At 37.0% G+C, this 18984-nt stretch overlaps 1 pseudogene; it reads left to right on the forward strand.

Moving 5' to 3' along the window:
* The window catches only part of LOC102471529 (E3 ubiquitin-protein ligase COP1-like), a 76065-nt pseudogene that overhangs the window by 23679 nt on the left and 33402 nt on the right, over positions 1-18984 (forward strand).

Raw genomic sequence — 18984 nt, forward strand, 5'->3', positions numbered from 1 at the left:
GTTTGAGGTCTTAGATTTAGATCGTTGATCCACCTTGACTTGATTTTGTCAAAGGTGAGAGGTAGGGGTTCATATTCATCTTTCTGCAGGTGGAAATCCAGTTTTGCCAGCACCACTTGCTGAAGAAGTTTTCCTTTTCCCACTGGATTGACTGGTACCCTTTGTCAAAGATCAGTTGACTGTATGTTTGGGCATTTATTTCTGGGGACTATTCTGTTCCATTGGTCCATGTGTCTGTTTCTGTGCCAGTACCATGCTATTTTGATTCCCATAGCTTTGTAGTATATTTTTGGGTTGGGGAGTGTAGAATTGCTTTGGCAATACAGGGTCTTTTATGATTCCAGACAAATTTTATAATTGTCTTTTCTAGATCTGTGAAGAATGTGTCTGGTACTTTGATTGGCATTGCATTAAATATGTAGATTAATTTAGGTAGAATTGCCATTTTGATTGAAGCACACCTCTTTGACAAAGATATATTGGGTTGTCAGAGAAGTCAAGATGCATTTTTGCATAAAATAATATATCATGATTTTTCCCACAACCCAATACATATAATGAAAAAGAAGGGCTGGAATATATTTCATGCAAAAATAAATGAAAAAAAAGGCAGGAATTACAATATCGATATCAGACAAAGTAGACTTTATGATTAAAAAAAGTAAAAAGAGACATAGAATGACACTATATAGTTCTAAAAGGATTAATTTACCAAGAAGATATAACAATTATAAGAATGTATGCACTCAATGTGCCAGGGCACTCAAATATGGAAAAAAAAAAAAGACTGCGAAATCTAAATGGAGATATAGATTGCAACATACTAATTCTTGGAGGATTTCAACACCCCACTGTCACCACTGGACAGGTTATCTAGACAAAAACATTTTAAAAAGACAGGAGGTAATTGATAATATAAACCAAATGGACCTGACAGACATAAATATTGTAGAATATTCCACCTACCATCTACAAAATACACTTTTTTCTTAACTCCATATGGAACATTTTCAAAGACTGATCACATCATAAGCCATAAAACAAGTCTATATAAATTTATGAGTATATAGACCATATCCAGTATCTTCTCTGACCACAATAGAATTAAACTTTAAATCAACAACAGAAAACGTCCTCAAAAATACACAAAAACATGGAAACTAAATATTCTACTCAGAATTACTTTCAAACTATTGAGGAAATTAAGATTTGAATCTAAATATTCATTGTAACTAGCGATGATGAATTCACTACTTTCCATAACCTTTGGATTAGGGAGCAAAAGAAGTCATTAAGGGAACTTCATAGGCATTAGTACTCACAAGAAAAAAATGGAAAGGTGGCAAATAACTAACCTAACATTGCATCTCAAGGAACTGGAAAAACAATAACAACAAATAACAGAAGAAAATAAATAATAAAGTTTAGAGCTGAAATAAATTAAACAGAGAACAAAAGAACTATAAAAACCAGCAAAACAAAAGGCTGGTTTTCTAATTGAATAAACAAAATCGATAAGCCATTAACTAGACTAATCAAGAAAAACAGAGAAACCAACCAGATAGATAAAATCAGTAACAAAGTTGGTAATACTACTACTGATCTATCAGAAATACAAAAAAAATTGAGAGAATACTATGAATGACTGTATGTCAACAAACTAGAAAACCTAGATGAGATGGACAAATTTCTGGACATCTACAAGTTACCTAAGTTGAATCAGGATGAAATAGAAAACCTGAATAGACCAATAACAAATTATGAGATTGAATCAGTGATAGTCTCCCAGCAAAGAAAAGCTCAAGTTCAGATGTCTTCACTTCTAAATTCTAAAAAACTTTTAAAGAAGAGCTAACCCCAATTCTCTCAGTCAATGAAATCAGACAAGAGAGCAAAATAAAAGTCATTCAGATAGTTTTTAAAAAGGGCAGGTAAACTGTCTCTGTTTGCACATAGTATAATTATATACATAGAAAATCCAAAGGAATCAATGAAAAACCACAAGAAGAGATAAATAAATTCAGTAAAGTAGCCAGATACAAAAACACTATTAAAAATCTATAGCATTTTTATGCACTAACAATGAACAGACTGAGACAGAATTGAAGAAAGCAATCCAATTTCCATTAGCCACAAAATATATAAAATATCCAGTAATAAATCTAACCAAAGAGATTAAAGACCTCTACAAGGAAAACTGTAAAAAGAAATTGAGTACAGTACAACAACGACAAAAAAGGAAAGAAATCCTGTGTTGTTGGATTGGATGAGTCAATATAATCAAATGTCAATTCTAACCAAGTTAATTTACATATTCATTGGGATTCCAATCAAACCGATAGTGACATTCTTCACAGAAATTGAAAAAACAATCATAAAACTTGTCTGGAATCATAAAAGACCCCCATATCACCAAGGGAATACTGTGCAAATAAAATTAAGTAGGAGGCATCTCACTACCCAACTTCAAAATATATTATAAAGCAGTGATAATCAAAACAACATAGTACTGGCACAAAAATAGATACATAGATCAATGGAACAGAGTAGAGATCCCAGAAATAAACCCCAAATCATATAACTGATATTTGACAAAGGGTACAAAGCAATTCAGTGGAGAAAAGAAAGTCTTTTCAGCAAATGGTGCTAGAAGGACTGGATATTCACTGGCAGAAAAATGAAACTGGAGCACTATCTCTCACCATTAACAAGAATAAACTCAAAATGGATCAAATATTTAAATGCAAAGGCTCAATCTATAACACTACTGTTAGAAAACTTAGGGGAAACTTGAGGCCAGCAGATGGCATAGTGGTTACTCTGCAGGACTCCCACATAGTAGACCACAATTCGAGTCCTGGGCCTAGTGGTTTAAAACTCATGCCAGGTGCATGTATGTGCATGCCCAAGATCTCAAGAGGAGAATGGAGGAGAAGGGATTACAATGTAGCTGTCCTCCCTGGAGGGTGATTTTTCACTTTCTATCTGTCTCTCCAGCGAAACATTCACCCTACAGCAAAAATCTCTCTAACAGAAAAAAATAAATAAACAGGAGAAACTCTTGAAGACATTGAAGTAGGCAAAGATTTCTTAAATAAGAACCCTAAGCCACTGGCAATAATCCCTAAAATAGGCAAGTTCAATTACAACAAGCTAAAAAGTTCTTCACATCAAAGGAAAAAATAATTTGAGTGAAAAAGACAGCTTTCAGAATGGGAAAAAATATTTTTAAATTATTCCACAGGCAAGGGATTGATAATCAGACTATATAGAGAACCCAAGCAGCTTGCCCGTAAAAAAATAATAAAATAAGATAATCCAATTAAAAATGGGCAAATGAACTGAAGAGACAACTCTCCAAGAAAAATCTTATGAATAGCCAAAAGGTGTATTTTAAAAAACTGTTCTAAATCCTTTGTCATAAGGGAAATGCAAATTACAACAACAATGAGATACCACTTAACCCCAGTTAGAATGGCCAGGATCAAAAAAATAAGGAGTGATATGTGCTGGCAAGGCTGTGGTAAAAATGGAATCCTCTTACGCTGTTGGTGGGAATGAAAATTAGTATTATACAACCTCTGTAGAAAACAATAAAGAGGTTTTTTGAGAACCCACAAAAAGAATTACTATATGACCCAAAAATCCCACTCCTTGGTATTTCTCCAGAGGACAGGAAAATAGTCAGAAAGAGACTTGCACATCTATATTTATTGCAGCATTATTCGCAATTGCTAAGATGTGGAATGAACATAAACATCCAAAAACTGAAAATCTGTGGCACATATTCACTATGGAATATTACTTGGCTATGAGAAACAATGAGATCTATTATTTGATTCGAAGTGGATGAATATAACAGACTTCATGTTAAACAAAGTGAGCTAGACTTCGAAAGGTACACACTGTATTTCACCAGTCAATATGTACCAAATGTCTGCACTTTATGCCAGATAGGAAAAGACCCAAAGATAGGGACCAGCAGATGCCATTAAGGTTACGTCACTGGACATAGTTGACTAAAGTTTGAGCCTCAGACCGAGTGGCTTAAAACTCACATCAGGCATGTGTACATATGTGCCCAAATTGACCATGGTTTGAATCCTGGACCTGGCAACTTAAAACTCAAATTGGGCATATGTATGTTTATGACCAAAATCCAAAGAGGAGAATGGAGGAATAGGGTTTGCATCATGGCCATCACCCCTGGGGGGTGATTTCTTGCTTTCTGTCTTTCTCTCTCCAGTGAGTGCACGTGCCCTATAGCAAAAATACTTCTAGAACGAACAAATAAGTAAAGATATTATAGTAGAGGATAAATGAGGATACCAGAGACTGTAAAGGAGGAGAATGGGTAGGAGAAAGTGAGTGGTAGAGGGTGGGTATGAGGTGCAAAGAGAAGAACTATTTAACAGACAATAGAATGTAAAGGTCTCTGTTAAAAAAGAAGAAGAAAAAGACAATAGTGGGAAGATATATTTTCAAATCATGTATCTGGTATGGCCTTACATCCAAACTAAAAGAAGAATTCTTGAAACGCAACAATAAAAAGATAATCAGTGGGATATCCAGCTTCTGAACTGGAATCTTAATACTCTGAGTGGCAAAAGAGAGAATTCAAAATCGGTGATGTGGAGAAAGGCAAGAGTTTTATTCAGAAGTGTGTCTGGTGCCACACTATGGAAATAGGAAAAAAGTACAAGACCAGCCCAAATCTCCATGGTCTATTTGAGTGGAAGACAGCTCAGGCCCATGGATTCTCTTACACAGATGCCAACAAGATCAAAGGCATCACCTGGGGAGAGGATACACTGATGAAGTATTTGGAGAATCCCAAGAAATACATCCCTGGAACAGAAATGACCTTCGCTGGCATTAAAAAGAAGTCAGAATGAGCAGAGTTGATAGCTTATCTCAAAAAAGCTACTAATGATTAATAGGTGGCCACTGCCTTATTTATGACAAAACAAAAATGTCTCACCTTTTTATGTGTACCATATTGTAATTGATCTCCTACACCAGAACTCAGATCATGAATTACTGTCAGGATATTTCTGTTAGACAGTCCTGATTTAAGTAATATTGGCTTATAGTTAAATGAATATTGTTGGTTTTTGAAATTTTGATAGTGGGAACCAGCAGTTAGCATAATGTCTATGTCGCTAGACTCCCATGTAGTCGACCGCAGTTCAAGTCCCGGACCCGGTGGCTTAAAACTCACGCCGGGCGCGTGTGCGTGTGTGCCCAAGATCCCAAGAGGAGAATGGAGGAGAAGGGATTGCGGTGTGACCATCCCCCCTGGGGGGTGATTTCTCGCTTTCTGTCTCTCTGTCTCTCTCTGTCCGTCTGGCGAGCGCACGTGCCCTATAGTGAAAACCTCTCCAAAAAAAAATTTTTTATAGTAATTTCACTTCAGTAAGTGCTACCACTATTTGCCCTTTCTAAAGATATAATTGATAATTCATTAGTAATGTTCAACTTTCTATAAAGATAGTGAATGCCATCTCAATACCTATTGGAGATTTTAAAAAATTCTAGTGTGGTCTGTGTATACTGTCATATAAAGGATATGTAACACTTTATATACTTTATAAATGATTTGTAAGGTCAGATTCTTTAGAAAGGCAGTGTGACAAGATTTAGTAGCAAGTTAAATTTTACTTTTGTATTCTCTATTATCTAATTTGGACCAAGTTATATTTCAGGATTATTTTTAGAAACTGTTCAAAACCACATAGAAACTGTAGAACTACTATATATGTGTGATTTGTAATGGTGCTTTTGCCAATTTATTAGAAAGATTAAAGTAGATTTGAAAATTATATCATCATAAGACAGAGTAATTAAAAACTAAATGGCAGATCAAAATAATAATAATTATTAGATGAATTAAAACACAAGAAAGTCTCTGAATGGACAATTTTCTAAGGAAGATAAATAAATGACCTACAAGCATACACTCAACATTGTTAGTCATTAATGAAATATGAATCAAAATCATAATGTGATACCACTTCATATGCATTATGACAGTTATAATAAAGAAGAACAAGGATAAGTGTTGATGGAGAAACCTTAACTCTCATGTATTATTGGTAGGACTATAAAAGTAATGCAGCCTCTTTGGCAGATAGTTTGGTTGCTCCTAAAATAACTAAACAATTACCATATGACTCAGCAATTCCACTCTGGGACATAGATCCAAAAGAATTGAAAGCCTATATCCTCACAAAACCTTGTACGTGGGTAATATTTGGAAATTAGTTTAAAAAAAGAATAAAGTTATAATATATGCTATAAAATAAATGAACTTGAAAACATCATGCTAAGTGAAAGAAATCAGACACGAAATACTACACATACTGTATTATTCCATACAACTACAAAATGCACTGACTTGTATATTTTAAAGTATGAAACTTCATGTTGTGTTAATTGTATCTCAATAAATAAAGATGTACTTTTAAAAATATAAGGAAGATAATTTTCCAACTCTTAAGAAAGTCAGAGTTTAGCATGGGTGAGATTGAGTCATTTCTAGTGTTTAGAGTTGAGACTATGCCTTGAATGTTCATCAGGACTATTGGCATACACACAGGAGACATTCAGAAACACTTATGGAAACAAATTGGTTTCCACCAAATTCTCCCAGGTTACCTGTAGGAAATTTGGTTAGTCCCTTGCTAGATCTCACTGATTCTAGATATGTGAACTATCTACCTGGATGATTATGACCTAGAGATATTTTCATCTTCACTGTCTACCCTAGTAGTTATGCCTCTGGTTTGTTCCACCTCCATCCATGTTCCATTTCTGAAATTTCTGAGCAGATATTTTTCTTCTATCTATCTGTCAAGTGACCTCAGTCAGCAGGAGAGGCCATTTGGTTTGTCTTTTTTAAAATATATTTATTTTAAATTCATTCACTGTACATCATTACAGCATACAAAATTAGATTTCCCACCCAGAATACACTGTATATTGGCTTAATCAATAATATTACTATGCATGTTATCATGAACAAATACATTTTCCTTTCTTGTTTCTTATATATTTTGCATTTTCCCCCTTGATTCCCTAATTCTCACCTTCTGCTTATCTTATATGCGAAACATGGGAGTTAAGCAAGTTCAAGCTTGGGGCCAGCAGGTGGCATGGTATTTGGTGCACTGGACTCCCACATGGTTGACCATGGTACTAGTTCTTGACCTGGTGACTTGCTTTCTCATTTACCCTCTCTCTCTCTATCTCTGTCTCTCTCTGGTGTCTAGAGTTAATAAAATAATAATAATAATAATGTAATAATAATAAGTAAGATAAATAACTCTTTAAAAAAAAGAAAATCCAAGCTCCACCCAATCTCCAGCATATAAATGCCAAAGTATAGTCTTTCTTGTTTTCCTCCCTACTTTTCCACTTTCCACTGCAGCCAGTGTGATCTTAAAAAATGTAAATTGGATCATGCTTCATCAGTGCTTAATTGCTAATAGGAATTGAATACTTAATGTCAAGTGCAATTCTAAGCCCTTTATATCTACTAACTCATTAACTATTCACAACAATAAGTATTAAAATTATCCCCATTTTATAGGTGAACAAAGTGAAGCACTGAAAGTTAAGCTGCTTGTCCAAGATGACATACCACTTACGTGGCTGGGGTGAGAAATGAACCAACTTTGCACGGTTCCAGAATCATGATCTCAGCACTACACCATTCCTTTCTCAACTGCTGTTCATCTCTCTGACAGTAAAATCCTTACTATGGTTTTCAAGACCTGCATGATCTGACTCCTGCCTTCCTAATTTGCTACCACCTCCCAATGACTGAGTTATTGATTGACCATGTTCCAGTAACACTAGCCTGCTGTTAGTTTCTGGTATATTCAAGTTCTTTCGCATCTCAGGGCCTTTGAACTTTCAGTTTTTGCTATCTGTAATGTATTCCTTTCCTTTCCCTCATCCTTCATATGTCTGGCCACTTATATGTTATTATTTAAGAGCTCTTCCCTTGACTCTCTCTCATAGTAAATACCCATTCCAACTCTTCATGACAGTAGCCTTCTCATTTTGTTCAGAGCACTTTTCTCAATGTGTTTATCAGATTATGTACTGTCCCCTCTGCTGGACTGTGAGATATTGACAGGGACTATGTCTGATTAGTTCATCTGATACCTAGCACTCTATGTGGCATAATGTCAGCTCTTAACTCTTAATGAATGTGAAGAGAAGTTAACCCATACCTTTATTATACAACTTATCAAGTTACATTGACTTTTTCAAGATTCTCAAAGTCCGGAGTCTGTTTTGTTCATTTTTGTACCCTTTGTGTCTAGCATGTAGTAGTATTCAATAAGACTTTAATATATAATGAATAAAGAGAATGGATAAAAAGGAGAACCATTGAGGAGTGGGATTTGTCAAAGAAGTCTTTATAGAAAAAGTATACTTGAATGACTCACATTATTTAACAAAAGCATTTTTTCCCAAACATAAAAGATATGTACTTTTAAAGCCCCTTAGGAAGCAAACAATCCATACTAAACAACATAGTTGCTCAAATATAACTGAGATAATACCATATGGATATTTTACTGCAAAAGTCATGGGTTTAAGTCACATGTAAATCTACAAAGAATAGTAAATTCAGCTGAACACTTACATAGAGACAAGGTGTTAACACCATTTGCCAAACCGAAAAGGTGGCAGACCATGTCTATACACACCTTCTGAACTGGACCAAAGGTCAGCTAATTGTATTTAAAACCACTATAGATGCTAGGAACCTATTCTTTTTTAGTTCAAATGAGTGATCAAGAAGAGATATAGGGGCCAGCAGATGGTGTGGTGATTAAGGTGCTGGACTCCCACATGGCCAACTGTGGTTTGAGTCCTGGAACTGGCAGCTTGCTTTCTCACTTTCCCTCTCTCTCTTTTTGTCTGCCTCTCTCTCATGAGTGCACATGCCCTATAGAAAATTTAAAAAATAATATTAAATAAAATTACATAAATAATTCTTTTTTTAGAAAGTAAAAAGACATTAATTAAATCATTATTGGTATAGATTGTTCACTTATAATAAATTAAGTTATATATTATCGTTTTTATAATACAATGCTTAAGATACAGTCTCTGGGGTCAGAGTACTGTTAAAATCTCAGTCCTTTCACTAACCTGAAGTGTATCTTCAGGAAAATTACTTGACTTCTCTGAACTTCAATTTTCTGGTCTGTAAAATGGAGATAATGTTTGGAGTTCCCTCAATGAGTGTAAAATGCTTCACACAGTGCCTGACACACAGAAATACTTCAATAGAAGAATTAGTAGTTAGTTGTGTCATGTGAGGAGAAAAGCAATTAACTTGCTAGCAGGAGATCTGAGTTCTAGTCCCAGTTCTGCTAAATTCGGGAAAATCCCTTAGTCACCTTCTGTCCCAGTTTCCTCTCCTTTAACTGAGAGTGTTTACATGACCCTTAGTTTCATGTATCATCACCACGTAATAACCACCAAAATTTGGTGTCTTTAAAAAAATTCATTATTCTTGTGTGGGTTGAATGGCAGCAGCTGGGAGTTTCTTTTGCTTTATGTAATGTAGCTGGGTCACTCAACTGACCACATTTAGCTGGGAGTTTGGATGAGGTCATATTATATAAAGTGGCCTATCACCCTCTAGTGTCTCTCTCCTCTAGTCACTTAAGGAGACACGGAAGGTTTGCAGGTCAATCTGCTCAGTCCACACTAGTCTAATTTTCATCTTTTGTAGAGCTTTCCCTTTATATCTTACTGAGAAGAAAACAAAGGTAATTGTCTTCATATAATTTTCTTTTTTTTTTTTTTGAGAGAGAGGTTTTTGCTATAGGGCACATGCGCTTGCCAGAAAGACAGAGAGAAACAGAGAGATAGAAAGAGAGAAATCATCCCCCCCCCCAGGGGGGATGGCCACGCTGCAATCCCTTCTCCTCCAATCTCCTCTCAGGATCTTGGGCACGCATGCACAATTTGGTGTCTTTAAAAAAATTCATTATTCTTGTGTGGGTTGAATGGCAGCAGCTGGGAGTTTCTTTTGCTTTATGTAATGTAGCTGGGTCACTCAACTGACCACATTTAGCTGGGAGTTTGGATGAGGTCATATTATATAAAGTGGCCTATCACCCTCTAGTGTCTCTCTCCTCTAGTCACTTAAGGAGACACGGAAGGTTTGCAGGTCAATCTGCTCAGTCCACACTAGTCTAATTTTCATCTTTTGTAGAGCTTTCCCTTTATATCTTACTGAGAAGAAAACAAAGGTAATTGTCTTCATATAATTTTCTTTTTTTTTTTTTGAGAGAGAGGTTTTTGCTATAGGGCACATGCGCTTGCCAGAAAGACAGAGAGAAACAGAGAGATAGAAAGAGAGAAATCATCCCCCCCCCCAGGGTGGGTGGCCATGCTGCAATCCCTTCTCCTCCATTCTCTCAGGATCTTGGGCACACATGCACACGTGCCTGGCCTGAGTTTAAGCCACTGGGTCTGGGATTCAAACCTCGGTCTGCTACATGGGAGTTCAGCGACTTAGCCATTATGCTAACTGCTGGTCCCTCTTCATATAATTTTCAAATATTGCTCTTGTGTCACATGTTTCAGCAAATGCCAGTCATCTGCCTCTTGATTATGGAAGAAAGTCTTAAGTTTTTCTCTGTATGGAAACCTTCTTGAGGGTGTATAAGCTCAGGAAAACCCACCTCTTTCCAGCTGATGGCTTCTTGCGGACTGGTAACATTGCATCCACTGTGTTGTTATCCACAGGCATTTTGAAAGGTGAAGTAACAAACTTGTTCCTCACAACAAGCTTTTTTACACCATTTTCAGAGACATATACCATTACTCATAATAAAGACTTGTTGCAAGGGTTGGATGTTTCATTTCAAAATGTCCCATCTGGTCTCTGGGAAAGTCATTTCAGGGTGAAGTAGAAACCTAGCAACTATCTGGTTAATGGGATCAATTTAGACATCAGTAGGTCTGGCTGAGTTACAGAGCTTAGCATTTAGCAACACTGAAGAACTTGAAGTCTGGTTTTTTGGCAGGGCTAAAAATGGTTTGTTAAAAGGCATTTCAGGAAGCTAAACAGTCACTTCCCTAGGAGTCCTCTCTTTAAAAGTCAACAAAACTAAAATCATACAGACTTCCTGTCTGATAATTGCTATTAACTACGCTGTAATGTTTCCCCAATATTATCTCATTAGTTATTCATTATACACAGAATAGAACTAGGGATAGTTCTTTCCAAAGAGCAGTATGCCAGGAACTTATCAATATCTCAAAGAGGCACAGCTTTGAGGAGGCACACCGAGAACACTGATAGATTTTTATTTTTTGAGAAGTTTTTGCTAGGGCACGTGCGCTCACCAGAAAGACAGAAAGAGCCAGAGAGATGGAAAGCGAGAAATCACCATCCAGAGGGGATGGCCATGCTGCAATTCCTTCTCCTCCATGCTCCTCTTGGGATCCTGGGCACACACGCACCCGCCCCCAGCGTGAGTTTAAGCCACCGGTCCCAGACTCAAACCGCGGTTGACTACTTGGGAACCCAGTGACAGAACCATTATGCTAACTGCTGGTCCAAGATTTTTTTCAGCTATGTATTGTATAAGGTAATACAAAAATCTCCATTAATGAAATATCAATGTGAAATACAAACCATCTGACATATGTGCTATGGTCAGAAGACAGATTACACACACATTGCTGTTATTAATTTGCTCACTTTTAAATTCTTTTATAAATACTTATAATATCAAATGTTTACAAAAATTCTCAAATTTATTTAAATGATCGAAGAATATTGTCCTGCTTATATGCATCTTTTAATATTTTTTTTCTTTTTTGGAGAGGTTTTTGCTATAGGGCATGTGCACTCGCTAGAAAGACAGAGAGACAGAGAGACAGAAAGTGAGAAATCACCCCCCAGAGGGGATGGCCATACTGCAATCCCTTCTCCTCCATTCTCCTCTCAGGATCTTGGGCACACACACACATGTGCCAGGCGTGAGTTTAAGCCACCAGATCCAGGACTCTTAACTGCAGTTGACTACATGGGAGTCCAGTGACATAGCCATTATGCTAACAGCTGGTCCCCTCCTTTTTTATATATTTTTTTGGAATTTAAAGAATTTTTTTTAGGTTTGCCATAAAGTGTGTGGGCTCATCAGAGAGAGAGAGAGAGAAGTGAACAATTACTTAATCACTTCCCAGGGGACTGGCCACACCACAGTTCCTTCTCCATTCTCCTCTAGGCATTTGGGGCATGCACGCACATGCATCCAATGTGATTTTCAAGATGCTGGGTCTGGGACTTGAACTGCAGTGAGCCAGAAGGTAATCCAGCACCTTAACCACTACGCCACTTGCTGGCCCCAAGAAAATTATTGTTATAATCGAATTATTAACAGAAGAGATGCTAGAACGAATAATAAGTTAAATCCATCCAAATAGATCATTCATTGTGTCTGTTTCTAGAAATACTGTATAATGGAAAATTTCTAACCTTAAAGAAATGAAGGGGACAGCAGGTGGTTAAAGTACTGGACTTTTACATGACCAACCATGTTCAAGTTCTGGACCTGGTGGCTTGAAAATCATGCTGGGTGCATGTGCATGTATGCCCAAAATCTCAGGAAGAGAAAGGAGGAAAAGGATTGTGGCATTGCCATCAAACTGGCCATCCAATTCATAGGATTCACAGCAATTGGAATTGGGTACTTTTGAGATCCCATTACAACTATTTCCAACCCAGTGTTAAATCCGCTCAGTTCACCTAACAGTAAATACTACAAACATTCTAATAGAACTAAAGAATGTGGATAGCTCTTGTAATCCACCTTAATGGAATTTGACCTACAGTTGGTAGTGCAGGTTTCTGCTTTACTCTTTGGTATTATAAATGCCCAGATCATGCCTTGTAAGAATGGGTAGGTTGGGCAAAATAAGTATTTGCCTAGTAAGGTGAGCCTGAGTACACCAGGAAGTTTCCCCATCAGCTTCTCCCTAGGTTCCAAATACATGTTATTACACATTCAAATTTTTTGAATGAAGACATTGACATTTACTGAAATGCATATGCACTTATGAGAAATGAGCAATAAAACTTAACTGGGAAGAGTTGCTTATTTATGATTACCTGAAACTTGAGAAGAAAGTAAGTAAAGGAGCAAAGAAGGGAAAAGGAGAAGAGAAATTGGGGACATACTAGAGAAGAAAGAGAATGCTGAAGAAAACTTGTCCTGCTTCACTCTTCTGTTTACACAATCATATTGCTGTGTACTAAGTTTTAGAAAGGAACTTTTGGTGGTAATTTGGGGCTTTCTAAAGCTGAGCAACATAAGCAGTTCTCCAAATTCTAAAATCCCAGTAGCTCCTATTTTCACAATCTCATGGATATCTCATGACTCTGTTGGGGAAAACATTGTCGGTTTTCTCTATACTTGTGTGAGGCCTTGCTCAGAAATAATGTGTAAAATACTGAATATCACTGCAGATATATAAAACCAGGCCCAGATTTGACCAGTAATCGCCAGAGGCCAATGAGTTAATCAATACTGCCTACATAATCAAACCTCCATAAAAAAACCTTAAACGAAGGGGTTCAGAGATGATACATTAGTGTGCTAGAAAGGTCGTGCATCTCAACTCCACAGTGAGAGGTTTCTGAGCTCAGGACCTATCTATACTTCACTGTACCTACCTCTTCATTTTTTTTTTTTGAGAGGTTTTCGCTATAGGGCATGTGCACTTGCCAGACAGAGACATAGAGCTAGAAAGCGAGAAATCACCCCCCAGAGGGGATGGTCACGCCACAATCCCTTCTCCATTCTCCTCTCGGGATCTTGGGCATGCATGCACACGCGCCTGGTGTGAGTTTTAAGCCACCGGGTCTGGGACGTGAACCGTGGTCGACTACGTGGGAGTCCAGCGACATAGCCATTATGCTAACTGCTGGTTCCCCCTACCTCTTCATCTGACTGTTCATCTGTATCCTTTACAATAATTGTAATGGTGAACACAGCATTTTCCTGAGTTCTGTGAATCAGTCTAGCAAATTATCATACTTGAGGAGACTGACTTATAAAAATCTCTTACTTTGTTGCCAAGTCAGACAGAAGTGTTGATACTCTACATATCCAACACTTATGACTGGTATTTGAAGTGAAGTTTGTCTTATAGGACTTGAGCTCTCAAACCTGTGGTGTCTGATACTAACTGGAGGCAGTTATTGTCAGAGTTGAACTGAATTGAAAAACCTAGTTAGTGTCAGAAAATTAGAGAATTGGTACTGGAAAAGAGTAATGTAATGAGAAAAAAAAAAAAGAAACTTTATTGGCTATCATTGAACAGGAGCACTGTTTTGGCAGTAACTCTGAGCCCTTCAAATTAGCTCTGTGCAAACAGTACACAGATGACTGTTCTGACCACAATTTAAGGAGGTCCAAATGCAATTCTGCTGTTTATAGATTGGAAACACAGCTATTGTTTTTTTAGTCTTCTGTGGTATATCTCTTAGCAGGTTGCATCATTCACATAATCACCCACATCCAATGAAGCCCAGGGCCTATGAGTTTTAATTTGTCGTATCCTTTAAAACCAATTTCTCATTTTTATCCTTCTGGTTCTGTGAATCAGTCTAGCAAATTATCATACTTGAGGAGACTGACTTATAAAAATCTCTTACTTTGTTGCCAAGTCAGACAGAAGTGTTGATACTCTACATATCCAACACTTATGACTGGTATTTGAAGTGAAGTTTGTCTTATAGGACTTGAGCTCTCAAACCTGTGGTGTCTGATACTAACTGGAGGCAGTTATTGTCAGAGTTGAACTGAATTGAAAAACCTAGTTAGTGTCAGAAAATTAGAGAATTGGTACTGGAAAAGAGTAATGTAATGAGAAAAAAAAAAAAGAAACTTTATTGGCTATCATTGAACAGGAGCACTGTTTTGGCAGTAACTCTGAGCCCTTCAAATTAGCTCTGTGCAAACAGTACACAGATGACTGTTCTGACCACAATTTAAGGAGGTCCAAATGCAATTCTGCTGTTTATAGATTGGAAACACAGCTATTGTTTTTTTAGTCTTCTGTGGTATATCTCTTAGCAGGTTGCATCATTCACATAATCACCCACATCCAATGAAGCCCAGGGCCTATGAGTTTTAGTTTGTCGTATCCTTTAAAACCAATTTCTCATTTTTATCCTTCTGGTGCTACCTTAAGTCTCTTCTACCTTTAACACAACAGACAGCCTGCCAGCTGGTATACAACACTCAGTCTCCACTCGGTCCTCTGTCCCTCACACTGCCAAAAAGGTGGTCCAAGAGGCAAGTGTGACCTTATCACATACCTGTTTAAAATCCATAATAGTTTTCAAGGCTTTTAATAATGTTTATAGGTCTCAGGAGAGTACAGAGACTCTGAATAATTCATTTATGCTTGGTCCTCTAGTTTCATGTCCTGCTATATTCTGTATATGTCCATAATGAATTCCTTGCAGTTCTTGACTTTTTGTTTTTAATCTCTATATATTTATGTATAAAATGCCTTTAATAATCAATTCAACCATTTATTTGTACCTCCTCTGTGCTGAGCACTGTACTAAATAATGGAGCCATTCTGATAAATAAAGCAGACATGGTCCTTAGCCTCATGGAGTTTATAATCTAGTGGGAAAAAGAAACATTGAAAGGAGAACTATGAAGAAGTTCAGGATACACATGCATGAGCATTCACATATGCATGTACACACATGCACACTCACATATGCACACTGTCTTCTCATTACATCTTAGTCATTTTTCAGAACTTCATAAATTGGGCCCCCAAATCATGGTAATCTTCCTTAACTATCTATGGCATACTGAGTAAATAAATATTTCTCATAATCTTTATATCGCTGTCTTATAATTATTGCTTTATTTCTCTCCTTCACCAAACAATAAAATCTGTATGAGCAGTGACTGTCTCTATCACAATATCCCCCAATAATATGCCTGGCATATATTAAGTGTGCTATAAATATTCTTTGAATGAATCAATGAATGAACGAAGAAAACAAAGTCACTTAACCACATTATAACACTAAAACTACAAATTTCCATCTAAACAGAACACAAATTTTTAAAGAATTATGAAGGTGTCCTCTCAACTATGACCCTTACAGATTTTTCATGGCCATAATCTGAGATTCCTCTCAACTATGATCCTTACAGGTTTTTCATGGCCATAATCTGAGTGTGAGTTTTATAAACAGTATTTGACATCAGTCTTCTTCCCTGTTTTCCAGGAAGGGGGAATTCTACATGATGTGCATTTAAGAATTTTCATATTTTTTTGCATAAGTATTAAGATTTGGATTTGGAGAGGAATGGTTAAACAATCGGGTGAAAGCAAGGGAAGAAACAGGTGAGAAGAAATGTAAAAGACCAGCAGCTCTATGTGGGGAAACCCACAGTGAGAGCTGAGAAGTTGGCAGAACCTCCACAATAAGTTTACGGTAGGTTGACTATTCCTATTTCATTTCTGCACACATCTCTGAAACTCCCTGAAGACTTCTGGAGGGGAAAACCCCACCTACAGGTTCTGGTTAAAAGTTCCTCCAGGGCACCAGAAATGAGTCCCCTGGTCTTAATATTGCTCATTTCCTGGAAAAGTCAAAACTGATCTATCCTGTCCTTCAGAGTCTGAAGGAGTGCAACTTCATCTTCTAAATTCAAGAAGTTAGATAAATCAGTCAGGATAGCATCAAAACTCAATCAGTCTATCTTCTGCTTTACTAAAAAAACTTCACAAACATTTCACTGGTACTTCCTTTGGCATGTTCTGGCTGAATCAGAATAAAAAAACAAAAACAACTTCACTGCCAAGTTGAAATTTAAATCCATAAAAGACGTTATTTCTACTTTCTATGTGCTCAAATCTTGAATCTGACGTAGTGTTACACTTCTTCTGGCCTCATGTGAAGTCATACCTATAAACTAAAGCTTGGCACCATCTCTAGTTTTAGTGTCACAGCCATTAGCTATTTTTTTTATTTGCCTCAACAACTCCAGTCTTGTTTTCCACTTTGGCATTGGTAACAGCAGTTTACCTTCAGGAAAAAAATATATTATCTTTACCTGTGTATGATTATTTGGCAAATAAAAAGCCAGTTTAAAGAACTGGCTGTGATTTACCTCACTCTTATGACACACTTGTGAAATTTTTGACATTTTAATTAATCAAAGCTATTTTCTCCAGTCTGATAATGGCTTTTCAAGGCTGTGTGAACATGGTCTTCAAATTCAAGCCCAAGACTCCAGAAGGAAGAAACTTATTGATACCCTCTCCCTTAAATAACTGCTATGAACAAAAAGAAGCAGGCAGATAATCCACTTTTGGATTTAGGGGAGCATGTTTTGTAGATGCTGTTATAGTCATACCTATGTGGGCTCAGGAGAAATGAGGAATCTGGCCTAAAAACTTCAATATCTGTGGAAAAGCAAGCTCACAGTTTATCCCAGTCAGAGGATGAACATTCACAGTAATTTTACTAAAGCTCTTGTGTCATAAATCAGTCTAATTTTGTCCCCAAGAAACTTCTACTTCTTGTAACCACTATATTGAATTCTTTTGCACATTGAATTCATAAGTTCTCACAGATATATAATGTATGTATTTTGAAGCCTACTAGCTTTAAAAGGAAGAGAATCTGGCCTAAGTGCCTCAGAATCTATAGACAAGCAAGTTCGTGGTTGATTTGTTCTGTACAGTGGGAGCATCATGCTTAAGGCACTACTGAAGCTGTTAACTAAGCAACTAATGTGGATGTTATCACCGTGAGTAGAATAATTTCTGGGAGCCTACATTATTAGGTGGACACTAACAATTTTACTCTGTTTATCCACTGTCAAAACTCAGGATAGTTAAATGTTTGCTAACAGAATGTTCTTGTTAAGAAGGGGAAAAAAAGGGACCAGCAGTTAGCACAATGGCTATGTTGCTGGACTCCCATGTAGTCGACCGCGGTTCGAGTCCTGGACCTGATGGCTTAAAACTCACGCCGGGCGCATGTGTATGCGTGCCCAAGATCCCAAGAGGAGAATGGAGGAGAAGGGATTGCAGCGTGGCCATCCCCCCTGGGGGGTGATTTCTCGCTTTCTGTCTCTCTGTCTCTCTCTGTCTGTCTGGTGAGCGTACATGCCCTGTGGCAAAAATTTCTCCAAATAAAAAAAAAAAATGAAGGGGAAAAAAACCTACATAAATAGTTGAAAGCTAATGCCTAATCAAATCTAACGATTTTGTTCCATTCTCCCATTTCTGGAACAGATTGGTGTGGTTTATTTTCTTGCCTTGGGCAGTTCAGCAGCAGCTGAAGTTTCAGTCACAACCTAGCAATGTGGCTCATTTGACTTATCCAAATAGGGGCACAATTAGTAAAATGTATTTTCATAAATAGCAGTTTATGGAAAAAATCCAGGGGAAGTGCAAGACAGAACAATATGGGGAAAATGGTAAGTAAGTTTTGGTGAAATACATTGGTCATACCTTTGGCTGGAGAAGGACAGCATTAAAATGACTTTAGAGTTTTTAAAAGTCACTATTAATATTCCCAAACTGAAGAGAGTCATAGCATTTTGTAAATGGGAAAAAAATGTATGTAAGCCCTAAATATTAGAGTCAAGAGAATAGTGTACTTGTCAGACTAAGAAAATGCTTGAACTTCAGCAACTCTAAATTTAGAACTAACCTTGAACTATTGGAATTCTGGGTCCACAAAATGTTGAACTGTTGGAGTTCTTTGTAAACAAAGGCTGAAAAAGGAAACTTCTTGATTTCCAATCTCCAGAGACTGTAGGAATAACAACTCTTTGATCTCAAAGTCAATAGGAACAATGAAGGGCTTGAGTTTTTTTTTCCCTTTATTTTTATTTATTTATTTATTTATTTTGAGAGGTTTTAGCTATAGGGCGCGTGCGCTCG

This window comes from Tupaia chinensis, unplaced genomic scaffold, assembly GCF_000334495.1.
Source record: "Tupaia chinensis unplaced genomic scaffold, TupChi_1.0 Scaffold141861_1, whole genome shotgun sequence".
Lineage (NCBI taxonomy): Eukaryota > Metazoa > Chordata > Mammalia > Scandentia > Tupaiidae > Tupaia > Tupaia belangeri.